General features: G+C 37.7%; 1 protein-coding gene across 3 annotated transcripts in view; it reads right to left on the bottom strand.

Annotated features, from left to right (window-relative positions):
* Positions 1 to 15,562, bottom strand: part of GPC5 (glypican 5) — a 730,379-nt gene that overhangs the window by 370,250 nt on the left and 344,567 nt on the right. The window lies entirely within an intron of this gene.

The raw sequence follows: 15,562 nt of genomic DNA, 5'->3' as shown, positions 1-15,562 counted from the left end.
AGAGAGCATGACAAGAAATACATGTAGTTATCTAAAAACCCTAAGCATGAAGATGTCTCTTGGCAGCAGGCACAGCTCACAGAGAAAATGTGCAGAGAAAAGAGTATGAAATCCTATCATTTTTTGCAGTTTAAGTATCCATTGTAGATTCCGTTACCAATAATCACTTTTTAAATATTTACAGCTGTTCTTTCAGATAAATAAGTAACTAGAGCACCCACACATTCCTTCTGGTTCTGATATTGATGCTGCATCCTATGTGTGTGGTACTCCTCATGCTCCTCTTGGAACTGTTTTCACTGCTCAGCAAAGAATATAAGGAATAAGATGAGTAAACACCTGAAAAGGTTACTAGTGGCTACAGCTAAGAGGACACCTGTTATGAGTTCTTGTTGCAAGGACTGCACACAAGTTTTTATGCAGTTATGTTTAAAACAAGAACTACTATACCTGAAATAAAATGCCAAGCATTTCATACTGAAATGCTGAGTTGTTTATCTTAAGGTCCTTATGCACTGCCCATGGTTCTTAGGTTGGACACATACAGCCAAATTTCATGAATGTAGGAGAGAAACATGTCCTTAATTAAAGACTTCTAAATTGTCCCATTAATACTATGGTTTAACCATAATACTATGGTTTAATCTGGCGTGCCTTGGACTTATATCTACTTTCTCATATGTTCCCTCTGCCTATGTTCCCTCTGCCTATGTTCACTGAAGTAAAACTGTGTCTCACCTCCACCTCATCCTTACAACAACCCTGCTGCAATTCTGTTCTCCTCTGACAGTTCTCCATCCCGCAATAGTATTGACAGGTCCTGCTACACCCTCTGCTTCTCAGAATTTAGCAGTCTTTCATCACCAAATCCTCCCTATGATCCTCAGTTTCCTCTAGCAGTAGTTCCTCCAACTTCAGTACCACTAGCTCCCTGCCTTCCATTTTGGTACATGAATCAACTTAGTCAAAATCCTTGCAATTTCCCATGACTGAGTGACATCTATTCTTTTGTTAAATGTGGTTCATGAAGGCTACAAGATCCAGAAGCTATCAGGAGAACTGGCAGATGTAGCGTCACTGCAAAGACTTGTTTTTTTTGTTTGTTTGTTTGTTTTTTTTTAAGGAAGCTACAAAAATGTTCATGACTGATTAGCAAATCTATTATTGTAGGCATCAACATTTGTATGTTCTCATTTCTCTAAAACCTACTTTCTGTTGCAAAAAAATGGGTTCATTCAAAATATCCAGATGTAGTGCTGCTGGGAATTTTTTTAACACAATGTATTTAATTAGGCCAATGATTGGCATGTATCTATGTAGTCAGAAATATAATTTTTGCTAACCCTTTTGTATCCCAGCAATAATCTTATGTATCTTACAAGCATGTCAGTGATGCATACTCAAGTTTCCCACTATAGAGATGCATGCTACAGGCATATCAGTTTTAAAGCAAAAGAATTAACAGATTTACTCCATCTTGAATCCAAAATGGTACTCAGACATGTTAGTCCAGTTACGAACACTGTCTGCTATTCAGGTTCAGCTTGCAATGTGGTTTTGTGGAATTTTAGACCACATCTTTCTTTCATTTCAATAGACAATTTCCTCATCTGAAAATAAATTACTCTTGAAGATATTTTGGTGAAAGGAAAAAGTTTCCAAGCATTTCTCATACATAAAATATATCAAGTGCATGTGAAATGCCTCAAACAGAACACTCAGCTTGTAGCAGTGGCTTTCAATTTTACCTTTTATTTTCTGTAATAGTTACAAGCAGTTTTTCCCTTCTTTTCTGTATTTGAATGGCATATTTCATTTCACACATCCATTGCTTTCTGCCCAGCACTGTAATTCAGCTAAAGAAAAAAGCTTAGTATTTGAAAATGTCAGCTGCCCAAAAGATATTTGGAAGTGTGTGAATGTTAACCTTTCTAACATTTGCTTAAAGCCATCTGAAATTAATTCTCTTCTCTGCCTTCCTGTATCTAAATAAGGAGAAAGAACTATTCCAAGATGCCTATTTAAGCAGAAACTGATACAAAATGTAGTATCTCTTTGGGGAAAACAGGCCTCCTAGTACATGTATATAACTCCCATTCACATTACCAGAACTGCAAAGGAACAGATTATTGTGTCCCTAGATAGTTATTCAGTAAAACAAAGTTCTGTTGACCCCTCTCAGTTCCTCTTACTTAGTCTCATAAAAAGTTTTCTCTTCTGATGTTCTGTGCACACCATTTTTATTAGTTCATTATACATAAAACTAAATGAAAATAAATACACAAATAGTTTTAAATAATCTTAGAACTCAGAACATTTGTTTTAACCACTGATTATCAATTCAAGTCAAGACTACAGGCAGACATAAATACTGAAGAAAGCTTTGAAATGATTATCATAACAATTAGGGCTTCATCATTTAACAACAAAACACAAATGAACGACAAAGTAAAATCCTTTAAATTTCTGGGTCATCATTAACATGAGCCTGAGACAACACATTATATGTTTGATTGCATCTTCTCTAAGTAAAATAAAGCTGTAGTTCTGATTTTAAAATAAATAAAAAAATAAAGTAATAATTTCAAAGAAACACAACACAGATACTATTTTTTATGAAGAAAAAGTAATCATTTAAAACGATTTAAGTAATTATCTTAAAATGATTTATGTTTGAAGGAAGTAACTTTTTGTTATTCATTATTAATACAGTTTGTTCTCCCTATCACAACAGGCTGTTTTAAACTTTGCCTCCAAAAATAAATATCATAAATATCAAGAAAAAGCTGCATCTATACTAAATTCTTTGTTTGTACTAGGCAGCATGCTCTTCCTCTCAAGTCTACATGCTATCTAAGTCTCAGACACACTGACCTGGCCAGTCCAAATCCAAATTATACATTGGAGAATAGGTATTGAATCATAGAATCATAGAATGGCTCAGGTTGGAAGGGACCTTAAAGATCTTCTAGTTCCAACCTCCCTTTCATGGGTAGGGATGCCACCCACCAGAACAGGCAGCCCAGGGCCTTATCCAACCTGACCTTAAACACCTCCAGGGATGGGGCATCCACAGCTTCTCTAGGCAACCAGTTCCAGTGCCTCAATACTTTTTCTGAGAGAAGAATTTCCTCCTAAGCTCTAAATCTAAATCTCCCCTTCTTTAGTTTAAAACCATTCTGCCTAGTCCTGTCATTATCTGACTAAGCAAAAATTTGCTCTCCATCTTTTTCATCAGCCCCCTTCAAGTTTTGAAAAGCTGCAATGAGGTCACACTGGAGCCTTCTCTTCTTCAGGCTGCACAGCCCTGGGTCACTCAGCCTGCCTTCACAGGAGAGGTGCTCCAGCCCTCTGATCAACTTCATGATCCTATTGGTCAAAAAAATATCCAGCAACATTTCAAACATATCATAGTATCAGCATTTCTACTAGATCACAATCTAACCCTCGTGCATTATGCAAGGAAACATGCAACACATTTGCTTTGACATTCACTTTTAACACATCTTCTTGCTGTTTCTACTGTGCTGTTTCTGCTCTTTGCATTTATTTTTGCCATAGAGACAGACACTTCTGACACTATTACTCCAGGAAGAGTCTTTATTAAAAGGATGGATCTGTCATCCTTAAGCAACCAGTGGGACAATTGGCAGAAAGTCAGGGAATATCTGCCTGGAACATTTCACACTATTCTCCAAAACAAGAAGTCCCTCTATTCTTAACAGAAGATTTGGCACAAAGGGGATATGCTCTTATGTATATGATCTTATTCTGTGCAACTGAGAACAGTATCAATGCAAGGCATTTAGGAATGGCAACATTTAAGGTCTTTTCCTAGGAGGTAATACAACCTTTCAAGAACCACTCTCTATTGAGAAACAGTTGCCACTATTGCAATCTATCAAATAGATTATTAATGGACAATAGACAGCCTTCTGAGGTAACCAAATTCAACATGGATCTGGTGGTAGCTAAAGCCTAAAAAGAGTTGTTTCTCATGTCATTAAGCTTAATACGGTTTGCATAAATCACACCCACAGCAAGAGGCAGGTCTTCACCCAGGCTGAATTCCACAACTCTAGGCAGGCATGAGGGGACTGTCTCATAAACACAAAATACCACTAGATTCAAGTTAGACCTTCATCTCTCAGGTCCTTCAACAGAGATTGCCAGTGTGCATGGTGAACCATATCCTCTTGCTGTTTTAAGATGTAGAGTTATATCTATGATCTGGATATCTGCAGTTTTCAGCCAAGATTGAACTGCTGTAAAACTCTATACACACACCTTCAGGCAACTTACTAGATGCTGAAGGACTCTCAGGGACAGTCATCATGCCTACATCCCTAAAACCGTACGAATTATCATGGTTTATTGTACCTTGCTATATTTTTGAGAGGATTCTTGAGAACTATAACATATGCATGAAATCAAAATATCCAGTTCAACTTCTAGTTGACCTGGGACAACTGCTGCCAGCTGTTCTGGTAATCAGGAAAGGAGACAAATGAAACATGCACAAAAAAAAAAATGTCTGGAGGCCACACTGCCATAGCTGACATCAATGGCACTGAAACTTTATTCTCCGCTTCATCCTCCCTTCTAACAGAAATTCTGCTCTGCTTTTCCTACCCACACAGGAAAAACAGGAGGCCTATTAACAGGACACTGCATCTGCAAAATAAATGGCTTTTGTCTGTTTGTTTGTTTGTTTGTTTTCCTAGTCATTACACATACGTGTACACATAGGGAGATGATATAAGGAAAGTCTCTCTAAAATCCTCCCATGTGCTCCCCCTCACCAAACCTGAAAAACCTCATAAGTGGAGAAGCCCAACTGTATTCTTGCCTCCCCGCTGCACCCAGAGTTTGACCCCCTCAGACTGGAGGTGGATTTCATTCCAGTCTGATGTGAAAAATTTTGGTCATGTGGGAACATGACAAATCAGAAATCCCACAAGACTGGCAACCATCACTTTTCTGTTGCTGCTTATTTCTTCTAATCATTGACCTATCTGGATGTGAGCCCCTGCGGGCTCATGCCTTCCAAGAAGACTGCCCATTCATGCAAAAAAATGCAACAGTGGGGAGAGAAAGATATGAATCACATGAGTTTCTAGAGAAGAAAATGACAGCACAGCACATACTATCAAAATGCAAATTGATTTACAATAAACTATTCTAAAGGGCTAGTGTAGCTTAAAATTAAGGCACTAGCTAATCTGTCACTGACTCGCAGAATCAGCCAGTCTGGCTGGAAGAAAATAAAGAAAGGGAGGGAGAGGGAAAGAAATACACTCTGCCTACCTGCATCAGCCACATGACAGTCAGCCTGATTGCTGACATGAGATGAGTGACGGTATCCACACATCTGTCTTGATCCTGGGTCTCATGTGATTCTTAAATTACATCCTATATGTTTCTAGGCCTTGGTACAGCTTTGGCAATGATTTTATACTTAAAGGCCTGATATAGGTCGATAAAGCATATATGCCCAACTGTCCAAATGGCAATTTTCTAGAGACTTTTTCCTGCAGCCATCAACTGTTCTACTGATGGGTATGCTTTGGATAGGAACAGTGGGCTTCCAACAGGATTGGTTATAGCATTGCTGCAGAAGTGAGCTCTCGGGGTTAGGCTGATGTTACACATACTCACAGGTAAGAACAAGCTGTGGCCAAAGGACAATCCTCCTCCTGTCAGCTCCTCAGATGCAGGTTCCCACCATCACTTGGTGTTAGACCTAGCTACCATGCAGCTGAAGACTAAATCAACCCAAACTGAAGATCTAGCATAAATTGCCAGAGCCCTGAGGGTACCACCAGGCCTCTCTGTCCCTGCACAGCTTCCCCCACTCTGCCCAGGACACCATTTCAGCACTCAGGGCCATCAGTCCCTGCCCCAGCAAGGTTGCAGCTGGGCTGGTCTCCAGCTCCACACAGCACTGCCCTGCCCGGCCATGGGACCTGATAAGCTGGACCCATCTGCAAGGCCATGTCCTGTCCCAGCCTCAGCTCACCCCTGGACCCAGGGAAGTGTTCAGTGCCTGTGGCTGGCTCTGTCCCTAGTGCCCCTGGCTGCCCTGCTCCTGGCTGTGTTGGTGGGACAGGTCCTGGATGCCAGGCCTTGCCCTTATGGCCCCCAATGTGTAGCCCCTGCCACCCCCAGAATCTTGGCCCATGGGAGCAGCTGGCCTGCAAGCAGAATGACAGAAACCTTTTTCTGAGGATGAAATGAGCATTTAATCAGGTGAATTTACTCTCCTCACAGCCCTGTTATCATCAGCTCCAGAACAAGTGAAATACGAGGGAAGACAGTAAGGGTCATTAAGAATTCGAAGGAGTACCCTTACAGCCTTTCAGTTTCCTCTGAAACTCAAAATAAGATATTAGATGTATCAGAGCTAACAGACTGGTCCTACAAAAGCAAGGAGATTTAGAAAGCTCTTCTTCACCACCTGTCTCTGCCCCTCCTTGCTTTTGGCTATATACTCCACCTACTTTCTGTTCATTCTACGACTTGTGTGCAGCTCAACACAAGTTGATATAATTGTCTACTCAGTAAAACACAGGAGAAAAGAAGGTGAAATTAATATAGACATTGTAGATTCTCACGCTGATATCCATATCACAAACACTTTAATTGTCATCATCTTGCATGGCAACTAAAAGATGCAGCCTTGCCTTTGCCTTCTCCCTGACTTTCCCATTGTATTTTTTGGTGGTGGTGGTGGTGGTGATTTTGTTTGTTCGTTTAATTGTTGTTTTGTTTTGTTTTGGTGGGTTTTGTTTGTTTGTTTGTTTATTTCACAGAGTTTGTGCAGCCGGGCAGAGAGCCGAATCTGAAAAATAACCAGCTTGCATCAGTTGCATGATCCAGGTCACTGTGTGGCATGAATATACATGCTAGCACAAAAGTTGTAGCTGTGCTGGGCAGGGGAGAGGAAAAACTGTCTCTTTCAGAAGCTGTGTCATTTGATAACTACTCAAAATGTGACAGCCCAGTGAAAGGTAGGGTAAGAATACTAGTCATGTATTTTTAAATAGTAGTTAGGAAGGATACATAGGTGTAGGAAAATGTGGTTAGGCATCTGAATCTCATTACAAGCCAAAGACAGGAAGACCAAATATACATTTCAAGTGTGAAAATCTGTGCCATCTACAGAAAATATTATATTTAACTGCTCTGACATCACAGTGATACTAATAAGCTCAAGTGTGTATCAGTAACAAAATTATGTATAACTAAGATTGTTATGGGCATTAGGAAATTTCTAAACTAAACTGACAAAATAATACTTTTAATGACCTTTTATCCTCACTCAACTGCTCTTGATCTTATTTTTGAAACACTGAAATTCGGTAACAGCAATAACAGCATGTTTAAAATACTACCCTCCTTCCTTCTTTTTTATGACTAAATCAGAATTTCCACAGATGACTTCAGTATGATTTTAGGGTTAAATGTAACTAAAAACTCTTAAAAACTTTCTTGAACTGCTTCCAAACATTCACTCAAAGACTTTTCTATCCAGTATGCCCCAAATAAAATTTTGCATCCTTCCAAATGCACTTTCTTGTGTGGCGGAATGTTTACCGCAAGGCCTTGCCTTGAAGTAGTTCACTTATAGCTCTTATTTGAGGTCAGTGCATGTTCAGCTGCAAGAAGTACAATTAAACAAATCAAACAAATCTCACAGATAACACCAAGTTAGGTGCGTGTCAATCTGCTCGGGGGTAGGAAGGCTCTGCAGGAGGATCTGGATAGGCTGGACCGATGGGCTGAGGTCAACTGTATGAAGTTCAACAAGGCCAAGTGCCGGGTTCTCCACCCAGGGCGCAATAACCCCAAGCAGAACTACAGGCTGGGAGATGAGTGGTTGGAAAGCTGCCTGGCGGAGAAGGACCTGGGAGCATTGGTTGATAGTCGGCTGAATATGAGCCAGCAGTGTGCTCAGGTGGCCAAGAAGGCCAACGGCATCCTGGCTTGTATGAGAAGCAGTGTGGCCAGCAGGGCTAGGGAAGTGATTGTCCCCCTGTACTTGGCTCTGGTGAGGCCACACCTTGAGTACTGTGTTCAGTTTTGGGCCCCTCGCTACAAGAAAGACATCGAGGTGCTCGGGCAAGTCCATAGAAGGATGATCAAGCTGGTAAGGGGTCTGGAGAACAAGTCCTATGAGGAGCGGCTGAGGGAGCTGGGTTTGTTCAGCCTGGAGAAGAGGAGGCTCAGGGGCAACCTTATTGCTCTCTACAGGTATCTTAAAGGAGGCTGTAGCGAGGTGGGGATTGATCTGTTCTCCCATGTGCCTGGTGACAGGATGAGGGGGAATGGGCTTAAGTTGTGCCAGGGGAGTTTTAGGTTGGATGTTAGGAAGAACTTCTTTACCGAAAGGGTTGTTAGGCATTGGAACGGGCTGCCCAGGGAAGTGGTGGAGTCACCATCCCTGGAGGTCTTTAAAAGATGTTTAGATGTAGAGTTAGCGATATGGTTTAGTGGAGGACTGTTAGTGTTAGGTCAGAAGTTGGACTCAATGTTCTAGAGGTCTCTTCCAACCTAGAAATTCTGTGATTCTGTGAAATTCTCAGATAATAAGTTATTAGAATAACAACAACTGAATACATGACTATGTACATTTTTAAGGTGCTGTGTTTTTGTTTGTTTGTTTGTTTGTTTGCTTGCTTTGTGGGTTTTTTTGTTGATGATGATTTTGGTAGTTTTTTGTTTTGGTTTGGTTTGGTTTTGGTGATCTGTGACCAAAGTCAGCTTGCAGTGAAAACATTTTAAAAACTGGTCAATTAAAAAAGAAAATGTCACAGATATCCTGCTACATGTCTGTTTTTCTCATGGTGATGTGTGAAGACTTAATATTTTCTGATTCCAAACAGTGAAGAAAGAGAAAAATATATGAACTGGGGAAAAAAAAAAAAAAAAAAAGAGAGAGAAAAAAAAAAAAAGAGTTTTAATTTTGGGACTTTTTATCAAAAAAGTGTGGATTTAGGAGCCCATGTATCAAAGATCATATCAAAGATCAATATAAATTCTATCATAGCTGACATTGAGTGACCTGACCCATGCAAAAACAAGATCTTAGAAAAGCAAATTCATCCAATTGAATTCAATCTTCCAGACTTCTCTTCATATCCTTTTATGGTATGAAATAGTTTCTTTTTTTCAGTCTTCCTTTTATTACTGAATATAACACGTTACACATGAATACAAAAAACTAAATATATGTATATTGAAAAAATAATAATAATAATAAAATAAAGAGGTTTTTAGCTAATTTACCATAACTTTAAAGTAATTGCTTATACTTTTGTAAGTGTTCTAAAAATCTGATACAAAAATGCATTTGTAGTGATGTGAGATATCACAATAAATTCATTAGCAACAACTAATGGAAATCACTAAAACTTCAGGATTCAAGTGATCTTTTGAATTCCAATATTCCTACCACAGTAATTAGTACGAAATATGCTCAAACCCATGTTACTGAAAATAATACATGAAATTTTCAACATGAAAGATAATCATAAAATATCATAGGATATACTAAAGATATGATTTCTTTTTTTATGAAGTCTCATTTCAGAGCATTCAATATGCTAGCACTGTAGTTAGCAACAGATTCCCAGTCTCTTAACTTCTGATGGTGATCTCAAGTGAAGAAAAACATATTAAATGACAGATGTTCACAGCTGTTGCCTAAACTGCAAAGCACTGTACTAAACATATTGAAGATTTTAGATCCTAAAAAAAATCTGCAATAAATTCATACACTCAGTCAAAAAGACTGAAAAAAAGAGAGAGGGAAAGAGAGAGGGAAAGAGAGAGGGAAAGAAAGAAGGGAAACAAGAAAGAAAGAAAGAAATTTAACCTTGAAAGAGAAATACTGCAGTCTTTGCATGCATCCGTATATTTCTTTGCACATTGCTTTTCTGTGACTATCCACAATTGAACACATATCCACATGGATAAAAATTAAAACAATCAAGGCTTTCTCAAATTCCCTAGACTCTGCAGAATTGCACCATACTGTGGGGTCTGGCTTGGCATCTGTCAGCAGGTGCACTGAAAATGAGATTAAAATTCAGTGATGCTCAATTACTTAAGATTATATCCATTTTTTTCCTATGTTAGTATAAAAAATAAATAAATAAATAAATAATCCAACAGAGACATACTTATAATGAGCAAAAAAGTACACATAGGTCAGTGTGAATGGACACAGCAAGTAAAATGTTGTAACAATTGTAACAATGTCATTGGTGAATCACAATCGTTCTGATTAAGTAATAGGAAATATTCATATCATCCAAGCTTTATTTCAAAACACTGCAGTTTGATTGTGATATATGAAAGTAGGATAAATAAGTTAACTGATTCTATTACAAATAATTCTCTTAGTTAAATCATGCCGGTTTAGTAGGCAGATTGTCCTGACTTCAATGAGTCTGCACTGGGGGAACTAAAGTGATGTTCTTGGCATTTGCAAGTGTGATCGCATCTACACTGAACAACCGGAAAATTAGGCTAAGTTGCTAAAATATATATATCACTTATTTAATTACTAGCTGTTATTAATTATTTCTGTATTTTGAGAAAGTTTTATTGCTGTAGTGCTACACTTCAGACTGATATTACAACTCTCTTTTCAACAAGGAGAAAGAAAGGAAAACCAAGGGAAGTATCTTGAAACTGATAATGCTGCTTTTCAGGGTGAAAGCTAGTTCTTTATATCCTAATTTCAACTGACCACCTATAAATCATAGCCTTCAAACCTGTTCTGCAATATGAGTCTATACATATGAAAAATGTAAAATTCCTTAATCACAAAGAAGCTAAAAGCAGGATGACATTACAGAGCAGCAATGGGTTTGCTGGGGGCCAAAGAGAAATGTCACCATCAAGCTTTTGAATTCGTACTCTTGTCTTCTTGCTAATTATTTTCTAACTTCACTACAGTTTTAGGCTTTACTCTTGAAGGTTTTATAGTGGTTTAAAGTTCAGTTTAGATTACCACACGCTGGTACTCATAATTGCCATGGGCTTCACTTCTGTGTTAAAAGGGAAGGTAGTCAGTATCATGTGGAAGGCAGTGGAGGTCAAAGCTAGCCTGCAGAATACATTCTAAGACAAATAGGCTTTGCATTTCAGACTTATGTTGAATGATAAACTGACACTTAGAACTGCAGAATTCTTTTGTCTGATGTCTTGATTAAATTCTCTGCTTGAAAAACAAAAACAAAAATACCACAGAAATCTCAGTTTGTTATTTAGGTCACAATACATTTCTTTCTCTCTTTAAATGCTGGTTAACAGCTAATAAAACTCAAAGAAGCATTTCCCTTAAAAACAATTTGTTTAGGGAAGCAGTTAGCTACAACAGACCCTTAGCTAAAGACAGATGGAACTCAGAATCGATGGTTTTAATTAATAAATTAGCAAATGTCATGTAAAATATATTTAAAAGATCTCACAAAGTTTTTGTCCAGATGCAAAAGCTGCATATCTGTCCTTAGCTGTTAGAGAGATGTTTCTAAGTACACTGAAGAGGTTATCATCAATATTAACAATGCTAAACAACATGAAAAATAATGTGTCCCATTCACTTGCAGTAGCTATCTGCACAAATGAAGTCTATTTATAAGGAAGAAATAAACATAACATATAGAAGCACTTAAAATGATCCCCAAGCATCCCTAGCAAATGTTCAAGTATAGTGGACTCCCCAGAAGAAATAATATTTATTCTTTTCCTAAGAACTTTCCTATTCTTATAATAATTCTTTTATGTTATTTTATATAGAGTATATATTATCCTAAGAGTAACAATTATTAGAAATTAAATTTCTAATTATTATTTAGTTCTGTGGAAGAGGTAAATAGAGTTTTCTACAATAGTCTATTTGTTTCAAATAGATTTAAAAAAAATAAATATATATATATAAAAAAAGTACTGATATACTAAACAGATGCCCAGATCATGGCTTATTTTGTAATAAAGAACATTCACCTCTACAGTTTTGCAACAGGATGGATGTTGAGAGCTGTCACAAGCCATAAAAAAAGAACCTTCTTATCTTTGGACATCAAGAGATACAGAGAACATTTAAAGCAGCTCACTGGTTAGGATCCACACTTTTGTATGTCATGAAGTCATCATTCTGACAGCAGAGGTACAAAGCCCTGAGCCATTATGCCAGGTTCATTAACTTGAATAACAAGTTAATTTGAAGTACAAGATGAGGTGCTTTTTATCTGGTTATCTCTCAAAAATCAGCCATATGTCAGAAACATTCAAGGAGAAAATCCAGGTGTACTGAACCAATCTCTAGAAATGTCTTCCTCCCTGAATAGGCAACTGTATTTGCCTAATTACAGAGACAGTATAGGAAGGACCATTCCTAATTTAGGTGTTTTGGTTAAATACTTAAAGGTAAGTGAAATGGATCTAGTCTAGATGTCTAAATGTACTAAAATTTTGGACACTGGCCCAAGATCTGAGCAAGTTGTCTCAGGTGCTGAAAGCAACACAGCTATGCTAGTACAGTGCTTCAGGCAAAATAAATATACCGCTGGTAAGCAAAGTATATTAGCTGAGACAAAGCATCATACTAGTAAGGATGGATGGCTTCCAGCATGCCAGCTAAATATAAATAATATAAATTTTTCAATTTATATTAAATTAAATATAAATAATTAAAATTTATATTATTTATCCTTGAAAAAGCAGATTTTTGAGCTGTGAGACATATTGAAGATCCACCAGCTAGTTTAGCTGTTGTGATTGGCAAAAATACAAAACTACAAAATTATTTATTAGCTTAGAAGTGGAATTTTCAAAGATAGTTTCTTTTACTCTCCTGAACTCAGTAATGATTCTCCCAGTTCTCCCATTGACTGCTTTTGACATTTTATTCTAAAATGAAAAATTTGGACAAACATTAAAAAAAAAAAAAAAAGAAAAAAAAAAAGAAAGAGAGAGAGATATTAAATGGAATTTTTAAAATCAGACTATGAGACATTAAGTTCTACTGAAAGTCAGTTGGACCTGTGCTTTTTAGACATTTAGATTTTAGTAAAAATATTTCCTTAATATAGACATATCTGTACTTTTCTGCAATTAAAGAAAATTGGTAGGGAAAAGAATCTGTAGAAAAAAAAAAAAACTCTCAAAGAATTAAAAATAAATCAGATTACATATTTTTATCTCCATGCTAATGCAGTGTATGCTCTTCAGACTAGAGAAAAAATCAGTCATGCACAGTACTTTTAAACTTTCCCATTCACACTAGATGCATACCAAATTCCAGAGTCCCTAGTTGTTTAAAATGAGACTTAATCTATGACCTAATCTTAAATCTCTCTAATCTGAAAATATATATATATATATATATATATATTCAACATTATTGGTCCAGACAGCCAACTCTATCTAATTCAGCTTTCTTCTTAGAAAAAATCTGTATATATATATAAATATTTATTTCAATCCTTTAGAATTTTAACTTACATCTATGAGAAACTACAAAACTAAGTAGTTAAGTCAAGCGTCTTCACTTATCAGATGTTTTTAACTGTCAGCTTGGAAATTCAGAGATGACAAATATTTCCAGTGCTTCTTCAGCACTTTCCATCATTGAACATAATTTTATGCTAGCAAAACAACAGAAATGCAGCTCATGTCTTCAGAGTTAGAAAAAACTTCCTTCAACACATCTTTTGATTTTGCACTCAGTAGTGGTGTGTGCTTTCATAAGTGGATAATAAATTTTCACAAAATATGTGTTGCTTCCCTAGTTCCAGCTACATCTACAGGTGGCCTTTAACAACAGCTATTTCTTCTTCTGCACTGACTTGTTTTGTAACAAAAAATCCGTTCTATTCCTGTACAATATATATATCACTTGCTGTTACCAACAGCTTGTGAAGTTGAACATATAAAGGAGTTTTTGCCATCACTCCCACCAGTCAACATGCTGCAGCTGTAGATTGTTATAAATTAAGTCTCAACTCAATCTGAATTTAGTAATATTTATACTTATAAAAGGTATAAAAGGCATAAAAGGCAAGTAAACAGTGCTGGATGTGCAGGGAGTCTACGCTCCACCAACACGCACACATGAACATCAAACATTCTAAATATACAGAACATTGCTTTACATACTAAACCCAAGTATGCCTATACATACCTAGAATCAGGAAAGAACAATCCTTTAAGTTCCATGACTTACTAAACTTGAGTATGCCTATATATATGTAAAATCAGAAAAGGTAACAAACAATCCTTTAAGTTCCATGACTTAACAGTCTCTATTTTCCATTCCTTTTGAACAATATGTCTCGCTTTAAGTTGTCAAGCAACTCAATCTTCAGGCTTTATGTATCCCGTTCTTACCAGATCGAAGAAAAGCATATCCATCTCCTTCTCAAGGCCAACAAGCCTGGGTCAAAAGGCACGTCCAGATCAGCAGGGGGCGTAACAGCAAAGGCCTGCAATGGCAGTAGTGGTGCGGGGGCCAATGGAGTAGCAGAAGGATCAGTGGATGAGCCCGCAGCTCCCTCACTGTCTGGCAAACCACACGTTTCTGACTGTGGTCCCACATGGCTCTTTAAGGCCCCAGAGACTGCTCACCAGGTGCCAAGCAATTCCACTGTAACCTCGTCATTTTTAGTTGCAGAGTCCCACACCTTGACATCAATTTGGTCCCATGTTTCAGGATCATAAACTGTCCGATTGTTAAGAAGGAGAATAAACTGTAAGGCTACCAGGTGAGTCTTTGTTTCTGAGGATGTATGATTCCCCATAATGCACAACTGCTTACCAGCGAGAGGCAGTTGTGTGCACAGGTCCGCTTCTCTCAGCTTGAGCTTCTCTCCAGCTCTGGTACACCTATTTCCAGCGACTTTCTCTATGAGCTTCTCTGAGCAGTTTACTGAGTCTGGCCGAACCTATCTTCATGAGGCAATCAATGTTCCTGTTCCTGGCCTGGCCTCCATTCCGCTAGCCTGTTCCTTTTTATTCCTTCTTTCTGCTTCTTTATTGATGACATAACTTCATCACATCGCATTGCCTTTTTTTTATCTTGAGGGCAGGCTCCCCTTTTATACCCTTCTCTCCACAGCAGTTCTTTTCAAAACAACTTTGAATATCACAACAACGGGAAACACCCAGAAACTTCCATGCCTTAATGGCTGGAGAACAAGAAAAACAGCTGGAGAACAAGAAACCAGAGACTGCATGGAGTCTCCTGAATCACCCTTCTTTGTTCCCTCTAAACTCTTTTGTATTTCTGATGGCCTCATCGTTAAGCGTCTAATGTTATCTCAAGCACGGGGCTTTCCAACCCCCATGGCCACATTCCCAAATCTCCCCCTTCTTTATTAATATCAACCATTTTCTCAACACGAATTACCACTCCATATATAACAAGATCAACAGCAAAACTGTTGTCTGCATAGTCCTAAAGTAAAATTTAAACTTGAATTTATCAATAAAAAGCAGAATTCTAGTTTTATTTTAGATTTTTGCATTTTCAGTTTGTTGAAATAACCTGAAA

The sequence above is a fragment of the Anas acuta genome, chromosome 1 (assembly GCF_963932015.1).
Source record: "Anas acuta chromosome 1, bAnaAcu1.1, whole genome shotgun sequence".
Taxonomy (NCBI): domain Eukaryota; kingdom Metazoa; phylum Chordata; class Aves; order Anseriformes; family Anatidae; genus Anas; species Anas acuta.
The sequence above is the reverse complement of the archived record's forward strand: the minus strand, read 5'-3'. Positions and strand labels throughout refer to the sequence as shown.